Source organism: Microtus ochrogaster, chromosome 26 (assembly GCF_000317375.1).
Source record: "Microtus ochrogaster isolate Prairie Vole_2 chromosome 26, MicOch1.0, whole genome shotgun sequence".
In the NCBI taxonomy this organism is placed as follows: Eukaryota; Metazoa; Chordata; class Mammalia; order Rodentia; family Cricetidae; genus Microtus; species Microtus ochrogaster.
Window position 1 is genome coordinate 7,328,863 of NC_022025.1, and position 7,185 is coordinate 7,336,047.

The window sequence follows — 7,185 nt, forward strand, 5'->3', positions numbered from 1 at the left end:
ACATTTTATATATTAGTCTCTTTTTACTAAATAAATGAAAATTAGTGCTGAAATATTACTTAGAGAAAACTATTCACAATCCATGTAAGTATAGAGAAAAAAGAAATAAGAAAGGCAAACTGATTTGTCTCATATCACATACTGAAGCAAGCAATATATGGAAATAAAAATGTTGAGCCTACTGAGACTGATTATTTCCCCTTACTAGAAGCATGTGGTATTCATTCCCAATATTTTCCAAATTTTAAAATGTATCCTTTTGAAAAAACTTGCCCCAGGCAGAAGATAAATTATGACATTTACATTCTGTGAATGAAGTAAATCTTTACCTTGACTTCATGGTTGACCACACAGAGTCAGTGGACAAAAGTAATGACCCTAATGCCACTCATCCAACAAAAATGATACTGTCAGCGTTTTGACGAATTTATATTTCGAACTAAGAGACCACCAAGTCACAGCAATATTCTAGACCAACTGCTAGTCTAGACTTTGATGCTAGACAGAGGTGCCTCCTGAGTGAAGTCCTTCCACATCCCGCAGGCTAAGAGAACACACATCTGAGACGCATTAGTTGAAATTCCACTCAACTATTGATTGCCAAGTTTGCATGGAATGATCACAGTAGAAACGTAAAGAAGCTAAGGAAAACTTCACACTAAAATCCACAGCCGACAGACAGGGCTCATGGACCAGAGAGGAAAACTAAAATTTCTCCCCATGCTCCATGACCATTTGAAACTTAAAGTTCACCTATTTTCAACAGGGGCATCAGGGAAGCCAGAATTGAGTTTTGAGACTAAGCATCGTTCTGTGGGGCACAAATAGCTACACATACGTTATTCCTTCTCTGGAAGTTTGAGTGGACAGAGAAGAGGAAACTTTGCTGGTGATATATTCTTTTTATTATTCATTTTCTGAATATTTCAAATATTCCAGGTAGTATGGTTAATTATTAGAATAAAATGATTACTGTATAATCAAAAGAATGCCTTTGTGGGAACTGAACTCTAAAGTTTTCAGTCATATGTGTTAAGGCTGAAAATGGTAGAGCGCCCACATCTCCGCCTTCACTTTGCTTTAACAGACCATCAGTCTACTGCGATTTAATCTCATTAGTTGCAAATATAGACAAGTAAGAAAATGTAAAACTGACTAAAACATGTATGGAATAGCTGCATATCAAACTACACATGCAGAGAGCGTATGGAAATTGCTTAGTGGGTATATTTTAAAATGTATTTCTTTCATTTTTATTTGGTGCGAATGTTTTTCGGCATACATGCACATGTACCGCTTGCATGTCTCATGCCCTGGAAGGTCAGAAAGGGCAGCAGAGTCTCTGCAATTGGAGGTAACTATCTCTTTGAACCAACATTTGAATACTGGTATGTGAACTCAGGTCCTCTGATAGGGGAACAAATGATCCTAACCACTGAGGCATTTCTCGAGCTCTTAATATTTTTACTAATAAAGAGATATTTCTTTTTTTAAATATTTATTTATTCATTATGTATACAATATTCTGTCTGTGTGTATGACTGCAAGCCAGAAGAGGGCACCAGACCTCATTACAGATGGTTGTGAGCCACTATGTGGTTGCTGGGAATTGAACTCAGAACCTTTGGAAGAGCAGGCAATGCTCTTAACCTCTGAGCCATCTCTCCAGCCCCCAAGAGATATTTCTTGATCAAGTTGACATTTATAATGAATGAAATTGTCTGCCCTGATTCTTGGATATGAGTGCATTCTGGATGGAAGGAATTCATGCAACAATTCTTAAGAAATTATCAACAAATGTGCTAAAACAAAAATTATCAATAAATTACTAAAATAATGCCAGTTAGAACAAGAGTATCTTATATCTCTTCCAGAGTTCTTACAATGTAAATCATTGGTGAAGAGTTAAGCAATGTGATTTGAAACTAAATTGTAAAAGACTATGTATTACTTTAAAGTATTTGTCAGAGAGTTATTCATTTTACTGCAGATTCCTTTATGATGTATATTTCCTCAAAAGGACACTTCCCTAAGAAGTATTATGACACTCCTGTGAGGCTGCTCTTTCTAACAAAACTTAATCCACTCAATGCACATGTGTGTATATTTCCCTTGATGTGCTGACAGGTGTGGTACAAAATAGGAAAGCTATTGTTGACTTTGGAAACCGGAGGCAGAAATAATAGAATTAGTTGAAGGGTGGAGTTAATTTTGACCTATAGCTGTCTAATTTTCTTTGGAAATATAATGTATTTTGAAATTCATAAAGTAATATTAAAACAATAAAAAGATGATGCACCTGATATAGTTTTCACTACTGTCTGAGTTTATACACTTCTAGCCCTCCCCATCCCTGTACACAGGCAATCACTCACGATACTGTTTTTAAACACGAGGGTTTTTTTTTTAAAGAGAAACGGAAATATTCTTTTTCACCTGCTCCTTGTCTTGATCACCCTGCCGACTATCAGGTAAGTTGGAGTGGGTAGTGTTTCCTCTACAAATGAATTGCTCTTCTCTGGCCTCCAAGCTACTAAAAACCCGTTGATTAGCATGCAGAAGGAAGCCCTGGCATGCGTGCACCATTCGAAAGCAAGTGTGAGAAAGCAGCCCCAAGGCCTTTGAGAAGATGGGCTTTCAGAACACTGAAGTGCTGCTACTGGCTCTGAATAGGCAATTATGCCAGTCCATTGCACAGGGCACTGTGGATTACACAGCCATGATGGTGCTCCCCAACAGCGATTGGTCCAGATGTTTAAATTCTGATTATGCTCGACTTAGAAACCTTCGAAAATATATGCTTTAATTATAGACATGGAAATAATTACTTCTCTTCCTCATCCATCACCCTGCCACGGCTGAGATTTTTCTAACTAAGGCTTTGTTTGATGCATTTGTAAACATACATTCTATCATTTTGCTGCAAACACATCCCAATTACTGCTTGTATATAATTTACTCCATGAAATATGTAAATGATATCTCCACATATTTATTAATATATTCACCAATTAGAGTTCATCTAGCTGGCCAACATGAAACAATTTCATAGAATAGGACAAGATGTTTCCCAAAATGTAAGTAGCTATGAACCATGTAATAAATTGTTGAACCTAATAATAAATATGTCAAAGGCTTCAGCACTTACAGCATACGGCTGTCTTCTAAAGGACGGAGCTGCAGTGGTACGTTAATACATTCTTTGTGAGTTCATTCCTGGAGCCGCTGGCCTTCACGGACTATAGTGCCATTAGTGGCAGCCTCTCTGACAAGGTTTGATGAGGGTAATTAGCAGTCCAGTCTGTGAGCTCTGATGCTCTGTCAGTACGTTTCCACTTTGTGTGCTTTCCATTAGACAACACACGGAGTGCAGCTTCTGTTGTTCGTAGTAACGGTTTGTGTTTCTCACTTCCAATTTTAGTTTGATCCACTGGAGTCATTAGACAGCACCCAGATTATTTCTCAAGGAATTATGACATTATGATGACGGATTGTTTAATAGAGACAGAGATTCCGTATAATTCACTTCTGAGTCAGTTATTCAAAATGAAGTAGTCACAATGTATAGCAGCCTGTCCACTTAGAACCAAGTGTTACCTTCCAGTTGCATCTTCTTCTTGCCTATTTTGCGCCTTCCAAATTATCCCTGACAATTAGACAGCATTTAACATGCATCGTGTTTATCTTCACAGGCGTGGTGACACCTAAGGTGACTAAGAATGGCTAAAAGAGTCTCTATTTGGTAAAGAACTGAAAAGAATAGAAAATGAGGAGTGATTCCGCTTGTTGGCCGAGTGGTTAGCGTTAGATAAGCGGATTTGTAGTGAGGTCATCAGTCACAATTGGATGGTAATTTGAAAATGGATTAGCTTAGAAGTAGCAATTTCTGCCCGATGGGTTTCACTGAAAGAGCCTGCCTAATTCTGTAAGAGACCTCATAAACTGGCAGAGATCAATGCCTACCTAATGTGGTATTATGCACTGGGCACACTCCAGTGATTACAGCACAGCTGTGGCTGGCTTTTCCTCGCTACTTCTTTAACACTTGCACGGCAGGTGCCCCGCATGACTATTTGGCCCAAAGGAATAAACTTGTTACAGAATTAAATGGACTGGGGGCAGCTTTGCCTCCTAAGTAGCTACTCACTCAATGGCCAGTGAGGGGTACCAGTAGCCTGAACCCAGTAATAAATAAGGACTAAGTAATGTCCACGAAGGAAATAGCTCCTCCCATGCCTAGGTGGTGCTTTCCTGCTTGAAGAGGCTATGATGTGTCGGCCTTGCTTTTGTAGCTTTAAAGAACATGGTAACATATATTTTCATTTTGAAATGTGTAATGCTTTAAATGTTAGAACTTCATATTAAAATGTATAAGGCAGCAATACATATGTAAGGCTTTTGTTGTTGTTTAGGATGGAGCATGTACATTAGATGTCAGAGGATGAGAAGGAATTCAGTCAAGCACATTTTTAAAAAAATTTGAGCATGAGACATTAGCAATGGTCTTTGTATTCTTTAAAAAATTCCTCACTCTGTGTGTATGCACACTTGGGGCACATGAGCGTGAGCGCGCATGTTTGTGCACATGCAGTCACGCACGTGGCCATGACTTGGTACATAAAGTGCATATGGGAATCGGAGGACATTTTCTGGGAGTCACTGCTCTTCTTCCACGATATGGGACCTGGAATTTGAACCCATTTAAATGACAGACACCTTTACTCTCCGAGCCGTCTTCCCAGCTCCATATTTGCGTTCTTGTGTTCATAAATTTCTATAAATTTCTGTACCAATTATCTAAATAAGGCAGGAAGGAAAAGTTAGCAGCCTCTATGTAGTTGGAAATTCAAATATTTACAGTCAAATAATAACATTTACCTGTATCTCTAGACAAACAATGATTTTTGTTTGAAAATTTCATCTTGTACCTCATCAATGGATGTAATGTGATATGAAATGGAATAATATAAAAAACTTTCTGGATTAATGCAACAGTCAGAAAAGAGTCTATATTGAGAATGATTTATGATTAATTACCTGAAATTGGTCTAAAAAATATGAGGTATATATTGTGAACTCTCCCCCCCTTGCTCTATAAAATATATGTCCTATTATACATTCAATAACTAAACTTGTTAGGTTTCATTCAACTATCTGCACAATTTTAGATGAAACTGGCATAAATACTATATGATATAATTCTATAATTACACAAATAATACTAATGAAATTTGGTTGCAAAAGAAAAGATTTCCAGTCCTCAATTAGTTTGCAATCTACATTTTCAAAATTCTTTTTAAAAGCTGTTATTCATCCAATAACTTTCTGACTTACAATCCCAAAAGCAACAAATATCTTGAAATTACCGGTAAAAATCAGTCTTCTCCAAGGGAAGAGAAGAAACCCATTGGAATGCAGGCAGACTGAGGATAAAGAGGTGTTCTGAGACTTTCTGTGACTTCAGTGTGCATCCAAAAATCGCATTTGAGCTACATATGTAGCTCAGTTGATAGATGTATGCTTATCAGGCATGAAGCCCTGTCTTTGACACAAATCTCTGTATGACGCCAAGCCAAGCTCATGTCTGTGATTTAAAGGCTTGTGAGGTAACAGGAGGAGAATAAAAATTTCAAAGTCATCCATGTCTACAGAAATAGCTTCAAGCCAGCCTGGACTACATGATAAACAATATCCAAAAATATCAAAACAGGACATAAAATAAATTGGTTAGACTAAATCTCTGTCCTAACTAATTTTTAGTGACAGAAATTAATTCAACACTCATATTTGAGCAAAGCGGATAAGACAAATTTTGAATAATTTAAAGATTTACGATTCGTAAAGTTACCTTGTCTTCACCTAAAAATTGTGTGTGTGTGTGCATGTGTGTGTGTGCGCGCTCGTGTGTGTGTGTGTGTGTGTATGTGTGTATGTGTGTGTCTGTATGTCTGTCAGACATATAGGAAAATGGATCCTAACTTTGCCTATGCATGTGGAGCGGTGGCTGATTCTAAGACAGGTAATGCTGCAAATATTGTGAACATCACATTTATATAGTTCAGCACCGAACAATATTATTATCATTTGTATACCTTATAAAAAGTTTAATAACCTTTCTCTGTATGGTACTAGAACTATCCGATGCTGACGAGCCGTAAAGGCACGCACAAGTTTGCAGTGGCCATGACAAGCCTCTTGTGAGCAAGCAGCATTTAGTAGGCACCAGGGTTTCTTTATATAGTGGCCCCAGGACAGAATACTAGATGTTCTAGTTTCTCTTTATACACACTACCACAAACCTGAAATAAAAATGATGTGCTCTGTTTCTTTTTCCTTTTCTTTTCTTTCTTGTTCTATTTTTATTTGTTCAATTTTTTTAAGCATCTTAAGTAGCTGCTGCTGACTTTCAATTCACTGTATAGTTGAGGGTAACCTTGAATTTCTGCTCCTCCTCTCTCTACCTCATAAGTCTGGATATTACAATTTTACAGCACAGTGGCCAGGTTTGGGTGGTAACATACTTTTCTGGGTAAAGAAATCTATAGATTGTGTCCTTTTCAGATTTTAAAATTAAAGGAAAGAGCTATAGAAATTTGTAAATAAAATGCACTGTACACTGAGGCCTAAGAACTTCAGTTAAAAGTTCATGCAGTCAGTCATAACCTCTTTACCTATTACAAAATTCCACCCAATTGTTTAGATTATTTTAGCATTATCCAGTGTATATATGTATCAAAATATCACACGGTATTTCAGCTATATGGGCAATTTACAATTAGTGACCGAAACTCACAAGAATGGCATCTGAGATCTGTAGTTAACAGGTCACAGCATTCTAGTTTTTCAAATACAGTGCTCAAAGAAAGCATTGCTCTAAAATAATTGGAAACTAGAGCTAATAGTTCATCTAGGAAACAAGTAAACTTTAGGTTACAAAAAGCATCCTTCTGTAAGCAAAGCAAAGATCTCAGTGGATCTGACAAGGTGTGGAACGCAGTGGCAGAAATAAAGACCGCATTAAGAAGAGACAACTTTAGAGCAATGGACTTGGTGGGACAAACTCCAGACTGCATCTTGTGGGTGCAGTTTAAAAACAGAGTGGTTAAAAATGAGGCGGTCATACATTGAAAACGCAAATGATGTGCCCATTAAGTTGGTGATTCCGAGGATAGAACCTTGGGCGCT